Source organism: Erigeron canadensis, chromosome 3 (assembly GCF_010389155.1).
Source record: "Erigeron canadensis isolate Cc75 chromosome 3, C_canadensis_v1, whole genome shotgun sequence".
NCBI lineage: Eukaryota > Viridiplantae > Streptophyta > Magnoliopsida > Asterales > Asteraceae > Erigeron > Erigeron canadensis.
The window spans coordinates 5,191,699-5,211,680 of record NC_057763.1 but is presented as its reverse complement, the minus strand read 5'-3'; positions in this window follow the sequence as shown (position 1 = coordinate 5,211,680).

Here is a 19,982-nt window from a genome sequence, read left to right as displayed (position 1 = left end):
GAAGTTGTAAGATGATCCCTTTAGCTTCATAAACATTGAAGAATGTAAATGTTATGTAGTATTTGGTGTAAATGGGTTTTTCGTTGATATGCAATTGTGTTTTTGCTACAAAAATGTTTATGGATATTTTTGTTTCAACAGAAAGTCATTCTTAAATATATGTAGCTTTATTTATTTGCTTATATTAAATTATGTATATTTTGCATCATCTAATTTTCTTTTTTCCGTTTTTATCTAAATTATATTTACGTGTAAACATTATTTCTCATCTTCGCATGTATCTCCAAAACATTTTGATAATTTGATATATTTAATATATTCATATTTAACATTGTTTTGTTTTTATTAATGTGTTTGCAAAATAGATAATAATCGCATTGAACTAATTAAACAAAATATTAGTTACTGTGTGTGTCTACGTCAAAGGGTTTAAATTAACACTAATCTAACAATAACTTATAATATTTCGCGCATCGCGCGGGGTAAAAGACTTAGTATGTATATATATATATATATATATATATATGGAAATTCGTATTTTTGAGACAAGAATCATGTATGTACATGAAAGGTTACATCTATTACAAACATATGTATTTTTACGAAAACGAGAATATGTGAATGGTAACTATTTTACAAAGATATGTATTTTTTTTCCGTCAAAAGACACCAACTAATAAGTGCAATCATTCAATTTGGTGAATCTGGTTAATTAGCTAAAAGAATGTGCATTCCACACGGTCCTAACTTGTATTTAAGCTTAACTCGAATCGATCAGTTGTCTCAAGTAATCACACTAATGGCTAGTGATATCAAAATCGCCATCATGTCACATGTTTTAGATTCTATATTATGAATTAAGTTGTGTCAATGTCGTTTGATATGTATGTTATAAATGTGTGAAGAATTTGACCTTTGTCTAAGAGTTAAAAATAAAAAATAGTAAAAAAATGATTAGGCTGTATACATTTAAGTGCGTGCTTTGTACTCTTCTAAGTTCTAAGTCACCTAAACAAAATAGATTCCTTTCGTGTATCCATTTATTATTACTAGTTTGGCATACGAAAAATAATTAATCATTCTATTAGATCATTCTAAAAATCTTCATAATAATATGATCATAACACATGTTCTGATCAAAAGATGATAATAGATGAGAGAATTAATTAATTACACTTGACATGAAATGAAAGAAAAATATCAAAAGAATTATTAGGAGGATTTGTTTATTAGTATATATCAATGTTTTGTAAAGGTGATTTAATTGGAATTCTTATCATTCTTCAACAATGGTTGGTAATCAACATGGGTGGTGGACTGGTGGTATGTAGAAGTTGGTGATTTGAGAGAAAAGAAAAAAAGTAATGTGTGACATTTAATTGAGTGATGATATCGAATGACAATGTGATGTGTTACATTATTACGAGTACTTTATTAGGTGGATATACGAGTTTTAATTTTTAATTTTTTTTACAAGTAAATTTTACCTCAGACGCGTATGGTGTGGGCTAATCGCATAACGAAAACGTCCCGCACTAAACGGATTTTAAATAGTCTTTCTCACTATACCACCTATTTTATTTGAAAAATAATTCTATTTAATATGAGTAATAGAGTAATAGTCTATATTTTTTAAATTTAAATGATTTTAAAATAAATTAGTCATTTAAGTTTTTATTTTAAAAATTGAGAAATGAATATTTTAAAGATTGAGAAATGAATAGATATGATTTGAAAGAATTATCAAATTGTTTTTGTCTTAAAAACATTCAACTTATACTTATGATGATTAAAACGATTATATCGATCCATCTCATTTTATCATATCATTTTATATTTCTTCTTTTAAAAGAAGCTCAAAAATAGATAATGTTATAAAGTAAACCCTTTTATTTCATACGAGTATATAATAAAAAGTGTAGTGGTTATTTGAAATTATTCAATAATTAGTATGGAGTTATAGCTCAATTAGACAACGGTGATGTTGATAAGGCCTACACACCATTTGGTCAGGTTCAAATCTTCAAAAGGAGGGGTTTACCCATTTAAATGAGTTCCATCCAATTAGGCCGCTCCTTATAAGACTTCTGGCCGGCGTCTGGGCCGCATCCGACGCGCAGGAAGCGGAGGAAGCTAGTAGCAACGGCGGCGTCTAGCTGCGTCTGGTGTTGGTGCTTCCGATTTCAGACGCGAGGGAGGAGCGTTTAGTGGGGCCCGAAGTAAAAAAAAAAAATTTATTCTAATTTTTTAATGCAACGGCTATTAGTTGTTTTTTTTTTTTCTTTCAAACATCTATTTATTCTCAACTTCACGCTACCATTTCACACATTACTTCTTTCTACTCCTTTTCATATTCCATAAATCATTTCATATACCATTTTTCATAAATCATTCCATTCACAATGTCTAGAAGTGTGTGGACTCAATCAGAAGATCTTTGTTTGTCGAGGTGTTGGGTGATGAGGAGACCAGACCCTGTTACGGGTAGGTGTGAAATGAATAATCCCGACGTATCCTTTTGGGACGACGTTACCGAAATGTTCAACACGGAAACTACTGGAGGACCAAGAAGCAAGGCTCAACTTCAAGGTCACTGGACCAAGATTCGGAAGGAATGCAAATAGTTTGAGGCAATTTGCTCGCAGTTGAATGCACAGGAGATGGCCGGCAATGATGATGAGCAATATTATGCAACGGCGCATCAGATATATCGGGAGAAGCATGACAGGGGCTTCAGATACGAGCACTGCTTCAGGCAGCTTATCTTTGTTCCTTTTTAGTTGTTTTGGATTATGAAGTAGACTTTCTAGTTTGATTAAGTGTGCTTTAGTTTTTTTAAGTGTGTTTTAGAAGTTTGAATTGTGTGTTGTCTTTTACAATTGTAATTTTTTAAGTATTTTAATAAAATAAGTCTACTTTAATAACATAAGTTTATTCATACAACATAATATTAAAACACATTACAAACTTAGGGCAGAAAAACATACAACATAATTTTAAAAGAGGTTACTTATTTCTTTTGGGCATAAACTGCTTTGGCAGTGTTTATGAACTCATTCAAGATGATGACCGCACAAGCAATTTTTTCCACGGTTTCTTGAATCTTGTCAAACTTCCCCTGCAAATAGTATTGACACTCAAGCTTAGTACAATGGCACGTTTGTATATATTTGATTTGTTCTTGAGACCATTTCTTTTTCGCTTGAAGTTTTAGACCAATTTCAACAAGTTGGACTTTGAACATTTGGTGATCAAGGATATCAGTCATGATACTGTCATTCACTTGATCGACAGTCATTGGTCGTTTTAGGTAAGGGGCATTTGATGAAGAAGCCATTGCAGATGTATAAAAGTTTAAGTTTTGAAATGAAATATCTGGTAAGGAGGCGGTATTTATAGCTGAAGTCAAAGACGCTCCTCCAACATTCAAAATATCTACAATTACAGTCCCTCCAACGTTCATTTCAAAATATTTACGATTACAGTCCCTCAAAAGTTCAAATAAATTTACATTTACAATCCCTTAACGGCTACCTACTTGTTTCATCTATAGATACCAACCCATAGCATTTACTAGTTTCATCACCATTCCACTTGTGTTTAATATACAAACTTGTTTCATCTGCTAAGTCATTCATTATTCCAAATGGCTTCATCATCATCAAATAAGAACGTTCACCGACATCGTCTCACCGAAGATGAGATGAAAACACGAATCATGGCCGATGTCAAAGAGGACACCCTCCTTCAAAATGAACTCTCTGGGGTTCTGGGTTTACTACGGAAGAAGAGACAACAATGCGACCAACACGTTCAAGAAATAGAAGCACCAGGTCGCAGGGCCTCGAAACACGAAGAGACATATTCTTATTTGCTACAGGATAAGAGCAAAAGGGTGAAGCGGGCGATCGATCATGATTTTAAGGTCGGTCACACGTTGACCGACCAATGCACTTGGGCCGAATCGTACCACGATAACTGCGGAGAAGACAAATCAACGTGGGAAGTCAAATGCCCACAACACGACAAGTGGTGGGCCAATGAAACGGCTTACAGTGGATTAGGAAAAATGTCAATCAAAGACGACGACGACGAAGAGTAATCGTATCATTATTATGTATTTCATGTTATTTTCCAGTACTCTCTTTTTTATTATTAATGTAATGTGTTTTAATTATAATAAAATGTGTTTGTTTAGTTTTGTGAAAAATAAAAATGAAATAATATAATAATCGATGAATAGTGTTAGAAGTGGGTTAGAAGTAGGGGTTATAAGGAGGGGGTGTTCTTGGTGTATCTGGAAGTAATGAATAGTTTTAGAAGTGGTTCCTTATAAGGAGAGGCCTTAGCTCACTATGAGCAAGAATGCTAGTTTGGAGACAGAGTTTTCTCAAAATAATCTTTAGTATATATTAAAAGAGAAACTTTAAATGGCAACATGAATTAATCTTTACCGTTCATTAAATTTTCATCTTTATTCTCCGCCTTTAGATCATATTGCTTACATCATCTTCTAAATTTTTAAAAGAAGATGATATTAGTCCTCCAACTTTAATTAATTTGCTTAAACTAAAACACAATATTAATTACATTTTTTTTTTATCTATGTAACTTTTTATTTATCCAATTTTTTTCAAAATAATAATATTCATCTTTCTGTATTCTTAACAATTCGACTTTTTTTCCTAAGCCTTTTCAATTGTGAGCTCATGTTACAAATTAAAACACAATATTAATTACACTTTTTTTTTATCTAACTTTTATTTATCAAATTTTTTTCAAAATAATAATATCTATCTTTTTGTATTCTTAACAAGCCGATTCTTTTTCTTAAGCATTTTCAATCGTGAGCTCATGTCACAAACTAAAACACAATTTTTTATTTATTTATTTATTTATTTTGAACAATAACTAAAACACAATATTAGTTACTCTTTTTTTTTATCTAACTTTTTATTTCTCAAATTTTTTTTCCAGAATAATAATAATATTCATCTTCTTGTATTCTTAACAATTCGATTCTCTTTCTTAAGCCTTTTCAATTGTGAGCTCATGTCACAAAAATATCTTCAAAAATATATTTAAAGATGAGATTGATATTCTAAAAGAATATATTTTTGTGTATGATGATTGGATAATGTTATAAAAGTTGTCACTTAAAACATGATCGTGTTATATACAAATTTTATATATATGTTACTTGGTGTAATTTGTTCCGAGGATTGACTAATATATATTTACTTTATAATATTAAGATACAAAATATTTACAAATTTTTTTTATAATTATGCTATATATATATATATATACTTGAAGGTGATCAAAGAAAAAAAAATAAAATGTCTGATTTGTAGTTTTCTCATAACAAATGAAGATGTAGAAAGGTATTTATGTTTTTAGTGTTAGTTTGTGTAACTGTTTTTATTTTATTTTTTATTCATCCAATTATTTAAACCTTAAATGTTTTTTTTTTTCTATTATATCAGTGTTTTTTTTTTGTAAATTGTATGTATTTTTTTATAGGGTTCTTCCGCGGGTATATAAAAAGTTAATGACGTGCCAATTTGTAAAAAATAATAAATTAAATGTTAGAATGTAATCCATTGTATACTTTTTGCCTTAAAAATAGATAAAATAAATTAGGCATAGTTACATAGACCATTTCCAGTAATATAATTTTTTTTTTGGGCATTTTTACCTATCAAATAACATCATATTCTTATAAATATTCAATTTTTTCATGCAAACATCCTTACACATTCATATATTTTTACAGTAACACGCCTATCTATACTTCTATACTATATTATAAAAAGAATAACATTCTATATTTAGAAGTGTTGAAAATATGTAATATATTTACTTATCATCTTTTAAAATATTTTTATATACACTACCCTGTAACATTTAAAAAATCCTCCTTAACCCTTTTACATCAATTATCTACACTACTCGACATTTCATCTACCACCAACGGTCAATCCACCACCACATTGTCGCTGCCAGGATAACTACTGCATTGCGGATAACATGCTAGTTTCTTGAGAAAAAGATAAAAAGAATAAGGATTCTTAAAAGATCACATCATTGGCTAAAAATTTCAACCCATAAATATTTGGTTAACGACTTATTTTAATGGTAAATATATTGCATTTTTTTATTTCGTCGTATATCTAACCATCTTTGTTGTTCAGGTGGCTATTACTTTATTGATTATGTTGTGCTGTGAGAACATAAAGAAAATTGTTAACAACTTTTTCTCTTTTCAAAAAGTTTTTGGTTGTTAATCAAGTGGTTGAGAGAAGAAACAAAGAAAATTAAAATATAAAATAAAATACTACTCGGTATACTATAAAATTTTGTAAACAGTCAAGCATGTGATTAAGGAATTTTAAGGGCAACTTAAAAAGACAACCTGTTGCTAATTACCAAACACTTTATATATATATATATATATATATATATATATATATAAGTTATAGATATATATATATACTAGGTGTTTTACCCGCACGATGTGCGGTTATTAAATTTATTTTTTGAAAATAATTTTGACACAAATTCCATAAACCCCAAAATAGTTTATTAATATTTATATTTGATGAGAATTTATTAAAATATCTTTGCCATATATAGAATTTATGGAATTCATTAAATATGTTTAAATAAGATAATTATTATAAAAATGACACATGGAATAAAAGTTTATGTGTCAATTTTTAAAAATAGCTTTAAACTGAAAGAGGTTTTAAAATATTAGGATAACTACTCTTTTAATAGATATATAGATAGATATATATAGGGATGAGATATTTTGAAACCACCTCTTATTTTAGGACCAATTAGGACCATTGATTTTTGTACACCATCATCATCTACTACGATATACAAGACTTTACATGTGTAAGTTACTTACACATGTGTAACAGTAAGTTACACATGTGTAAGTTAACTTACACATGATTTTCTGGTGGGCCCGTCGCCGGAAAGTCGTAGTGTTTTTACAAAAAAGTCATGTATATCGTAGTAGATGATGATGGTGGTGTGTAAGTTACGAAAATCAATGGTCCTTTTTTGGATGTTTTTTAGTTGGTCTCAAAATATCTTTCTCCTATATCTACGAATATATATATATATATATATATATATATATATAACAAGGTCCTAAATTCTTTCATATAGAAACAAGGACTGTTAGATGAGTTTCAACTTTTGATTACAACCCTTAGATTGAAATAATAGTACCATTACCAAATTTGAAATTAAGTATACACAACATTAGTCCATCTAATTTAAATAATTTACACTTTTTTTGTTTTTAATCACTAATTTACACTTTCCACCATTAATATTCAATCACTAATATTAAGAAAACATAATATTAGTCCTTATATTTTAAATAACTAAATATTGTATATTTAATAAAGTATATATATACGTAGGAAGCCATAGATCGATCGATCAGTGTAATGTGTAAACATAATGAACTAATATATATATATATATATTTATGCATGTATGAGTTCATATTGTAACTGTACTATTAAGTTATCAAATTGTTTACAATTATATTATATACATTAAAGTCTTTTAGATTATCTAATTATTATTTAATCAATATAGATAACTGTTAATTTATTAATTAAAGAAAAAGCATGTTATTCACTATATATATTAGATACTAGATTAAACTCGTACGTTGTACGAGATAATTGAGAACATAAATATAAAAGCAATAATTGATAGTAACATTATTATTCACAATTATGGTAATATAAAGAACTGTCTGATTACAACTGATAGAAACAATTAAATTATAGTTTATGAATATATGATATACGTCAAGTATATATAAAAACAAGACTAATGAAACATAAATATTTATAAATCATAAAAATCTTTCTTATGATATATAATTATTAAATATAATATAATAAATAATTTTCAAAAAAATTAATAAACATAATATAATAAACAATCTTATTTGAGAGTGAATTAATAAAAAAAAAAAGTAGTACCATGTATATAATCTTTGTACCTATATAGAAAATGGAAAATTAAATATTAGTGATTAGGATTATAATTAATGATTATGATCAAGATTGATGATAAAGATCATACATGGCAACATATATATAACATAGGGTAGATCGATGAGAACCCTTTGATCCCGTGTACCGAATTGGTACCTACGAAACCTCAATGTTGAGTTTTTTTGCATCGATGATTAGCTATAATTATCAGTCTTATCCATGTCAAGAATTGAACATGCGTCCCTCAAGATAAGAGACTCTCAATGATGTCATGGTGGCCAACCCACCTAAATGAGTTGGTTTAAAATTTAATCATTAAAGTAAATAAAGTGTTTTGTTTATATTTACTTTTATATCGTCATTATACAAATATATAACAACCATATTATAAAACCAACTATACTAAAGAGCAATTTTGAATATTACTATATATCTTCACCAGTATTAGTTGTATTCAACATTACATTGTCATTATACAAAAATTTATATATCTTACTAGCCATTTTTGATGCAAATAAAACTTAAATAACAATACAATTGTATTTTAATATATTTTATCTATAATTAATAATTATGTTATTCTTAAAACTTAATACGTTTATCTCGCGTATTTATATTGTCTCGCGTAATATGCGGGAAAATATAATTTAACTTTTATATATACAAAAATACGATTTTCTTAAATAAGTATTAACCAATTGAAATGTTTTATTTCACTTAATCAACATTTACTTATGTTGTTGATCCTATCAAATTAAAGTAAGTAAGTAACTCCCAATGCCGTTTTCCACGGATTTTGGGTCCCAATACCGTCTTAGACGGTGTATGGGGGAGGTTGTGATGTAGACAGCCTTACCCCTACCATAGGTAGAGAAGCTGCTTCCATGATCCTATCAAATTGAAAAATTTATTACTTGACACTTTTTAATAAGTTATTTATTATATGTTTTTCCTAATAAATTTAGATGTTGAAATTTAGGGTCTCTTATAAGATTATATTATGAACTTTCAAATCTTGATTATTGTATTATAATAATTTGCTTTTACATAAGTGATGTTAATTAAAGCAAATATTAAGAGTTTAAGATTTTAATTTCCTAAATATTTTAGTTTTTTAAATTTCTTACATAAACCCAATATTTATTTCAAATATTATTAATATTAATAACAAAATTCAGCCATGATTTTACAAAAATACTTTAAAAAATTCTAAAAAAAGCTGTAAGTACATAATCCGGAACTCTCAATATATTGTTGTAATATTAATTTTATAAATTCAAAAGGTTAACTATAAACACAAAAAGTAAACTTTCAAAAGGTGAGCAATTGGCAAGATCTTAAACCTTTGGGGAATCTATCAGGGTATAAATCACACTTTCGAAATTTGTAAAAGTAGATAATTAAGAAGGTTTTCGATAAGACTGGGTTTCATCCCAAACATAAATAGTTCAAATGCTAACTACTTTTGTTTTGTTAAATTTTCTTTATGTGTGTATTTATATAAACATTAAGCTACGTGAAAATTGTAAAAAATGACTAATATAGTTACACTAATTAAAGAGAAGTCAAATCCATATAGAGCTCTTATTTATATTCCGCTAAACAAATCTGTTTATATTGAATTTCAAATTATCACTTGATAGAATAATTTGAAGTGTTACTAATTGTTTATACAAACATACATTAACTTTGAACGTACATGCGATAGTTTTCAATGAAAATTTGCTTATATGCATATTAACTCATTACAGCAAGATACTAATTAATTTACATCTTTGGCATCATGATACTAATTAATCTATTTTCAACATCTTTTTTTTATAGTTGTCAATGTATGATATTGTGAAACGATAACTTGTCACTAATTAAATATGTTATCTCGCGTATTACGCGGAACAATAATCTAGTATATATATATATAAAATATAAAATATATTTTCCTACAACACGTAGGATGGCTATTTTGGTTTTTATTTGTCTAGCGTTTTAATATATGCATGTATAATTGTATAGATTGATCGACCGAGGAGATATTACTCATGTGGTGTAACTTTTGTAACCTCTATGTTGTACATTTTTTATAAGCAGTATTGTTGGATCAGTGGTAAACACCATTGCCTCTTAAACAGTGGTCATGGGTTCGATCCTCATCTCATGCAAATGTTGGAGGGCCTTTTCTACCATTTAGGTAGAAACTGGAAACAGCCTCTCTACTTAAATAGAGGTAAGGTCTGCCTACATCTTAACCTCCCCCATACACCATCAAAATATTGGGGCTCAAAACCCGCAGAAGGCGGTTAACTGGGCAGTTACTTACTTACTTACTTTATGTTGTACATTTTTTAAGTCCTATCTCTTATTCTAAAGAGATGGCATATAAATAAAGAAAAGGGTTAATAACGTTTTAATTATTTAACTTTAATACAATAACAATCGTTCTAAGTACTTACCTATTGTTTTGATGATACAATCTTAATTTATAAAAAAGAATTATTTTAACCATTAAATTTTTATTTAGGATGATTTAATCACCTAATTTTGAAACCATCATCATTTTAATCATTTAACTGTTAATCAAAAATGGTAAAACCAACTTTAGCTAGAGAGATTGTATTTACTCCTTTAACTTTTTAACCGAACTACGTATGGCAAAATTTGATTCGTAATAACCCACAAACGTATAAGCTCACGTGTCATGTTTAACTTCATACCAACATATATGGGGTTGACCGGTTGGTTTCAGGTCAAATATATCACATGAGTTTACAGATTGTGAGTAATACGAATATAAATATTCTCAACCCTAGTTCAATTGAAGGGTAAAAACATCAACTTGGTTAAAGTTTAGAACTTTTACCATTTTGAATAAAAGTTAAGTGATTGAATTCATTATTCGATGGGTCTATTTGAGGTCAAAAAGATCATATGGTTTATATATTGCAGGTTATTATGGGTCGAAATATTGTCAACCCTAGTTCTGTTGAAGGTTTAAGAGGTAATAACGACTAAAGCTAAGTAATTTCATCATTTTGAAAAAAAGTTAAGTGATTAAAAAAACATGGTTTTAAAGTTTGGTGATTAAATTGTTCAAAATATAAACTAAATAGTTAAAACGATTATTATATCAAATTTTAGGATTATAACATTCAAAAAGATAGTTAAGTGGTTAAAAACTTACAACTTCATTGAAAAAAAACAAGTTAAGTTTGGAATTAATATGTAAACAAGGAAGTAAGGATGGAAATTAAGACCAAAATCCATTATATTTGGGTAATATATCTGTTGAGTCTTGGATTCGCTGATAAGACTTGCTCGCTGACGTATGTCGTCAGCGAGTGTTCAGCGAGTCCAGTGACTCTTTTCAGCGGGTTGTATGCTGCCCAAATGTTTGTCATGGCAGGAAGAATTCAAACCGGATAAAGATAAAAGTCACATGGTGGTTCTTCCAACTTTAATTTGCCTTGAATAGCAAAGGTACAGTTGGGACCAAAACAGGGGTTTTCTCTTTCATACCCGTTTTGGTAAAGAAGACAAAGACTCCTGGTTTCAAGTACATCGAGCCAATAGAAGATCGACAACCACCATCGAGTCACTATCATTGTAAGGCTATGTTGCCCTAATCCTCCTCTATAAAAGGCAACACAACTGCAACATATCAATGTGTGTTAGTCACCTTGAAAAAGTGTGCGTCACTTTTATTGTAATTGTTCAAGTTTTTAGTGTGTCTAGACTTAGCAATTTACATTGTTCATTTGTATTCTTATAAGTCAAGTTTGTAATATCAACCATGTATTCATCGTTTAGTCAATGATACATATGATTATACTTGCATAGATTTATTGCATTTGAACTTGTTGTTGTTGTTGTTATTTAGTTTCTTATTTACTTTCTTGTCTAGTTAATTACAATACAAGTTGTGCAATTCGTGGACTGTCAATAAAAATTCGATTTCTTGGGTCTATAATTGAGTTTGATGATATTGCCAATAATAACATAGTAGGTTTAGGTTCTAGTTCAGTAATTAACGTGTCTAAAATTTTGTATTTCGCGTAACAAAAGTTTATCTTTTTGAATTTTATAATAAACGTATAATTTGTACACGTTAATTATGATCATTAAGGTTGTATTTAGCAAATCTTCAAGTTAAACCCACCCAAACTGACAACAAATCTGACCTCAATTACCATTCCCAAACCTGAATACATTTACATAATATAAAAGAATATATAAATTTTATAATTTTTACTTGTAAATATATGATATATACCCATATATAGAGGAAAGATAATTAGGGGATGGGTGGAAAAAAAATTTACCAGGGGATTCATAATAACCGCCCAATCAAATAATTTGGAAGGATCAAATCAAGTCTTCCCCATCCTTCTTCCTCCTTCCCCGGCTAGACATAGTACCCGCTACCTCCTTCTTCTCTGGCGAGACAACAACCGTCACCACCATCATCTCTGACCACCCCAACCACGACGCCGGCGCCGGTAGTAAGGGCGGAGCCCGTATCGTATCAAACCTCCACCGTCTCTTGGATCTCTGCCCATCAAATCCATACGATTCCCATATGCGTACAATGACAACCACTTTAGAACGGATAAGGGCAACGCCCGTACCGTATTCACCAGAAAACGAGAACGATGATTGCCGGAGGTGGTGGCGGCGGTTGTCTCGCCGAAGAAGAAGGAAGAAGGAGGAGGTGGTGACTGTCGATGGAGAAGGAGGTGGCGGCGGCGACTGTTGTCTCGTCGGAGAAGAAGGAAGAAAGAGAAGGAAGATGCTTGATCTGAACCTTGATCGAACAATGGAAATTGATCCCCTTGTACTTTTTAATTACTTGTCCCCTATATAACACCCCTCCACCCCCATATATATATATATATAGGGTAAGGATTAATTGAGAACCATTCACATATGAACATAGATAATATTAAGTATAATTTGAGTTGTTCATATATGAATGAATATGTTCATATATACCTATTACATATGAACATCAAGTTATAATATAATAGTTTCCATGGTTCTTCTAATTTAAATGGTTCTCACGTGAACCTTTACCTATATACATATATATATATATGCTATATATATATATGCATATATCTATAATATCATATATCAATATATCATTTAAACAAAATCGGATACCCGATCCCCATCGGAAAACCCAAAAACTAACACGGTAGATTTAAGTGAATGGGGGACCTGCCAAGCCTGATAACAAGTTTGGGAACCAAAATTATAATTGAGTTCGGCTCGGGATTACTTAAACCTAACTCAAACCTGGTTTATTGTCATCCTTATAAGAAAGTAAGGATGTGCTTAAAGTATCAAATGAATTTTTTTTTAAACGAAATTGGTATAGTTACCAAAACGCGTGCCTACATACAATTGTGTTTCGACATATGTTCTCCATAATATTGGATCTATGTAGATTTTGAAGTAAACATTTTGAAACATTTGAATTTGATGAATTACTTTTAGACACATGTGATTTTTATTGCTAAATCTGTCACCGATTACCAATAAGATTTAGGTCGAACTCAGTATCGATGGATGTACTTATTTTTGATAAATCCCATGAATGAGGTTAATTGGTTTTTTCATATCTTAATCAAGGTTACAATAGTGTTTATATAGAAAACCAAAAGAGAGATTAAGGAAACCAAAATTTAAGGAAACTTAAAATCTCTCAATACTCCCTTCAAGTTGGAGCATGGGGATCAGGAATGCCCAACTTGTCAAGGAAAAAAGCTAGTTGTTTGGTGCCAAGTCCTTTGGTAAGAAGATCAGCAATCTGCATAGTTGAATCAATAGAGCATGGAACAATTTCTTTGGAATCCACTCATTCACAGACGAAGTAACAGTCCATCTCAACATGCTTGGTTCATTCGTGAAACACTGGTTTGTTAGCAATATGTCTCGCCGTAGTGTTGTCACAATACAAGGGAGTAGGTTGCGAAGAAGGAATACCCAACTCACTTAATAGCCATCTAACCCAAATAACGTCACTAAGAGTGGTGGCCATGGACCTATACTCTGCTTATGCCGATGAACGAGAGACTACAAACTGTTTCTTTGTTTTCCACGAGATGGGAGCACCACCAAAAATGAGTAAATATCCCGTGCGCGATCTTCCCATGTAGGGACACCCATGTAACATTTGCGAAATTTGACTTGTTGACTATGTGATTATACGTATGATTTTATTAACTAATTTGGCTAATAATAAATGATCGAGTTGAAGTGTGGCTAATTTTGTGTTCTTAGTGTTTGTCGTGTATCGGTTGATTGTTTAGTTATATGTTCGATGCTAATTATGGTATAAATAAGCTAGAAATGTGTATGTGGATAGTCCATGGATTTACCCATATCCATTGACCCATGGATCCCACCCAACCTTATCCCTCCTACTTTTTTCTTCCTCCTCCTCCACCCATTTCATTATATCTTCCCTTTTCTCTCTCTACTTCTCTTCCATGAACACACACAAACACATATATCTCTCTCTCTAGATTCTATCACATTTATTGAAATTTAAGCAAGATTAAAACTAGAATAATAATCATCATGATCTTTCTTAACAACATATCAAAAATTTGAGTTTCAAGGTGCAAGAACTCTCCATTTTTGGGTCAAATTCGGGTTTGACTCTTTGAAGGTAATTTTGGTATGTAAAAATTACCTCAAATCCACCATTTTATGTTTATAATAATGTTTCAAGTCTAACCTAAACAACCCTTAGTCAAATTTTTGGTTTAAAAGCTTAACGGGTCGATTTTAGGGTTTACAACTTGGATAATTTAGGTCAAAATCGGATTTGAGGCTTAATTGAAGTTATGGAATGATTTTAATGTATGGGTTAGTTTCATACACATCACTTATGCCAAATTATGCTCAAAACTTGTCTTAAAACTCTTCAAATCGAGGTCTAGGTCGAATTAGGGTTTTGTGAGGTTAAATGGGTCAAGAATAATTGTTGAGTTTAAAGTGATGTTATGGAACGAAATTATGAAAGGGGTTATGTTTGTTTATATTCAATCATGTTGATTATATGTCGAATTGGGTCTTGAACCTCACATAATCGGATTTCAAGTGTCGAATTAGGGTTTGGATGTTCTTGGTCAATTTTGACTTTTTAGTCAAATCATTCTTACCTATGTTGTTGCCTGCTTTATTCTTTTATGTCTTTAACTCGTTTAATCCTTGTCAAATCGATTCCTAACATCCTTTTAATCTCATATCAATCCAACAAACATCATTTTGATTCTTATGATCAAACGAGTCTCGAATCATGAATGTATGAACATATATTAATATGTATGCATGTATAACTATAGGTTGTGAATGTGTGACGGATATTGTACGCTTGTAGCTCAATCTTAACTTTTCATAGCCGCTCAAAGTGAGTTTTGTAACCTTCCCTACTCAATTGAGATTCGGGCTGAAAAGTGTACATCCTTGTTCGTTTGTTGATTGATTGATTGATTGATTGTTCGATTGAAGTATAAACTTGTTACTCGATTGATTATGCTTGTGGTTATGAATGTTTGTTGAGATTAGGATAGTACTACATACATGGAAGACGATGATGCATTCAAAGAATTGGAGATGTGGTGGGAAGGCTGCGGGTGACCTTATATATAAGCATCGAAGGTTCTTTGAATGCAGAGTCGTACGAAGTGTAGGTACATGGTGTTTCATCAGTGGTTTGATCGTTATATGTTCATATCAAGGTTAAATGATCAAATATTGATCAAATCATGGTTATGGGATCGTTTATCGGTCCAATCAAGGATGTATGATCGTTATGTGTTTGTTTAGTTGTGAATCAAGGTTATGTGATCGTTTGGCTAGTTTATCAAGGTTATGTGTTCGTTTTCTTTGTGAATAAAGGTTGTATGATTGTTTGGCTATGTTATCAAGGTTATGTATTTTTCTGCTTATGAATCAAGGTTGTATGATCGTTTGGCTAGTTTATCAAGGTTATGTGTTTGTTTTCTTTGTGAATCAAGGTTGTATGATTGTTTGGCTATGTTATCAAGGTTATGTGTTTGTTTGCTTATGAATCAAGGTTGTATGATTGTTTGGCTAGTTTATCAAGGCTATGTGTTCGTTTTCTTTGTGAATCAAGGTTGTATGATTGTTTGGCTATGTTATCAAGGTTATGTGTTCGATTGAATTGTATATCAAGGTCGTATGATTGTTATGCGTTTGTATCAAGGTTATAGGGTTCATTAAATGATTCAATAAAGGTTTCAAGGCTTGGTGATCGTTTAACGATCCCAATTATGAGATCATTTAATGACCCAATCAAGGTTTCAAGGTTGTGTGATCGTCTATCGATCCAAATCAAGGTTTCAAGGTTATATGATCATTTAATGATCTAGTTATGTTCGTATCAAGGTTAAACGGTTGTTATTCCGACACTTGTTTCCTATCACTTGTCCCTACGAACTCACCAACCTTATGTTGACGCGTTTAGTACACTTTTCAGGTAAGCATATGGATTAAAGATGTATTTGGAGGTTTCATTGCATGCTAGGTTTGGACTTGGAATTTTTCATGGATCCGTGATGATTCATTATTCCCGATCAAGGGTTATGTTTATGTTTGAGCCGATACCTGTATTATGGAATGTTTCGTAAGGATTATTTAATCTTATTTATGTATTTAGTTTCGCTCTACAAAATTTTTATGTCATGTTGTGCTATTGGTGTAACCCCCATGATTCCGCCTTGTTGGGATGTTACAACCCAAGCCAATCAGAATCGCAATAAGCAGTAAGTGTACAACCACCTTCTCTTGAAAGCAATATGCCTTGACCTGTTGTAGCCTTCAAATAGCAAAGAACCCGTTGAACTGCGTCTTCATGAGGTTGTCGCAGATCAGCAACAAACTGACTAAGCACATTAACTGAATAAGTGATGTCTGGTCTAGTTGCTTGAAGATAAAGGAGTCTGCCAACTATGCGACGATATTTCTCTGCATCAACCTTTGGTTCAGATTTTGCTAGATCATGTTTTAAATTTTGCTCAAAAGGAAAAGTGTTAGGTTTGCATCCTCGTAAACCACAATCTTCCAAGATGTCAAGGATATATTTTCGTTGATTTAACACTAATCCTTCTTTAGTACGAGCAACCTCAATGCCAAGAAAGTACTTGAGATTACCAAGGTCTTTGATGCTGAATCTTTTGTGAAGTTCATCCTTTGTTTTTTGCATTTTCATTGTGGTATTACCCACTATTATAACATCATCAACATAAATAAGACACGCAACAAAGTCACTGCCTTCCCCATGAATGAATAACGAATGATCAGCCTTTGATTGTTTGAAACCAAGGTCAAGAAGAGCATTGGTGAATTTGTGATACCAATTGCTTGTTTCAAACCATAAAGTGACTTCCTTAAACGACAAACTCGAGTTTCTCCATCCTTAGCAAAACCTTGTGGGATTTTTGTGTAGACTTCTTCGTCCAAGTCCCCATGTAAAAATGCATTGTTTGCATCAAGTTGATGAATGACCCAATTTTTCTTTATAGCTACCGCTAAGAGAGTCCGAACAGTAACCAATTTGGCTATCGGAGCAAATGTATCATGATAGTCAACCCCTTCCATCTGTGTGAATCCTTTGGCAAAAAAAGTCGAGCTTTGATACCATGATGACTTCCATGAATAAGGTTAATTGGTTTTCTCATATCTTAATCAAGGTTACAATAGGTATTTATATAGAATACCAAAAGAGAGATTAAGGAAACTTAAAATCTCTCAATAATTTTTTCCCAAAATTTCCACATATTTTTTTTGCAAAAATTAACCCGAAGAGTTAAAATAGTGGTTGTGTGAGCTGCACCTTATCATCGTGTGGTGCATCTCGAAAGTTACTATTTATATCTTTCATTGTCAAGTTAAAGTACGTACATTAGAAACATAAGATGTTTAGTAACTCTTTTAACAAGTTTTCAATTAACCCTTCCAATTATGTACTCAAATCCTTAATTAGTTAGGACTCAAGGAAGAAGAAGAAAGTAAGTTAACTTAATCATGTACTTTTTGTACTTTTTTAACGCAAGTCTTATAAATAACTCACCCCTATATATATATATAATATATATATATAAATATGGAAAAGTTATTTAGAGTCCACCTTATTTGGAGTCTAAAAAGGGTCCTTAGATTTTCTTCCATTTCCCAAAATTCAACCACCACCACCATCATCTCCGATCACCACCATGAGTTTCTGGCGACGGCGACTACCGCCACCACGACTTACACATGTGTAAGTCACCACCACCACCACCACCACGACTTACACGTGTGTAATGAACCTGATTCTCGCCGGAAAAGTCACTGGAGAAGATGGACGGCCTTACATATGTGTAAGCTTAACTTACACATGTGTAAGTTATATGGACCTTTTTTGGACTCTAAATAAGGTGGATTCTAAATAACTTGCCCCTATATATATATATATATATATAGGGTAAAGTTATTTTGAGAACCCTTTTTTTGCAAGAACCTTTGAGAACTTTTCAAATCAAGCCTAACCGATGATTATTCTTTACACGAAAATTGTTTTTTGATTGTTTTCTGAATAACTTATGTGTAATTTTGAAGTTTATAATTGTGTGGAGGCATGGATTATCATCCGTTATACAATTATTTGGAGATTTGGATTCTTGATCACATGTGCACGAATATTGCTATGATTACATGTGATCAACTTGCATACATGTGATCATAGCAATATTCGTGCACATGTGATCAAGAATTCAAATCTCCACATAATTGTGTAACGGATGATAATCCATGCCTCCACACAACTATAAACTTTAAAATTACACATAAGTTATTCAGAAAACAATCAAAAAACAATTTTCATGTAAAGAATAATCATCGGTTGGGCTAGATTTGATAAGTTCTCAAAGGTTCTCGCAAAAAAAGGGGTTCTCAAAATGTGGACCTTTTTTGGACTCTAAATAAGGTGGATTCTAAATAACCTGCCCCTATACATATATATAGGGTAACACTCCGGTAAGAATACTCTTAAAATAAGAAACGGTGGGAACACTTAAAAACATCATTTTAATGCATTAAAAGTCCATAAAACTAACATAGTGCATCACTAGTTATCATTATTTAAGTGATTAACAACATATTGATCCGTCAAAATTGAAAAAATCACATTTTTTGTTGTATGTATCATTTTGATGAATATGCATCCAAGATGAATGCATAAAACAAAAAACATGATTTTCTCGATTTTGATAGGCCAATGTGTAGTTAAACAATTAAATAATGATAATTACACTATGTTAATTTTATGTAATTTTAATGTATCAAAATGTAGTTTTTAAGCGTTCTCCCGGTGTTCTTATTTTCCCCATATATATATATATATATATATATATATATATATATAACTAAAAGATGGGGTTGATGGTATACTTGGCACCCCTAATCCTTCCCTTTAGCCTAATACTCCCTCCTTAATAATCCTCTATTTTTTTAATATTTATTTAATAGAAAATGACCGACCTTTAATAAAAAAAATCTTTATTATTATTATAACCATAACAAAAACCTTACGGCAAAAAAAAAGCTACGATCGACTAACAAAAAGGTTTTTTAATTTATATACTTTGTTCATTTTAATTATTATTATTATTATTATTATTATTATTATTATTATTATTATTATTATTATTATTATTATTATTTAACATTGAATTCTTATGTTATTATTATTATTATCTCTTTTAATTTAATTTGTTTTCCATTATAAGTTCATTATGATTTCTTATTTAACAACAAAAAATAAGACAACATTAGTTCATCTTGAAAATCTTAAGTTAACACATGTTAAACATGATTTACGACTCTGTGTTGTGCATGTATGAACTGTTTCGGAGTAGAACAACCCGAAGAAATCAAAACGTT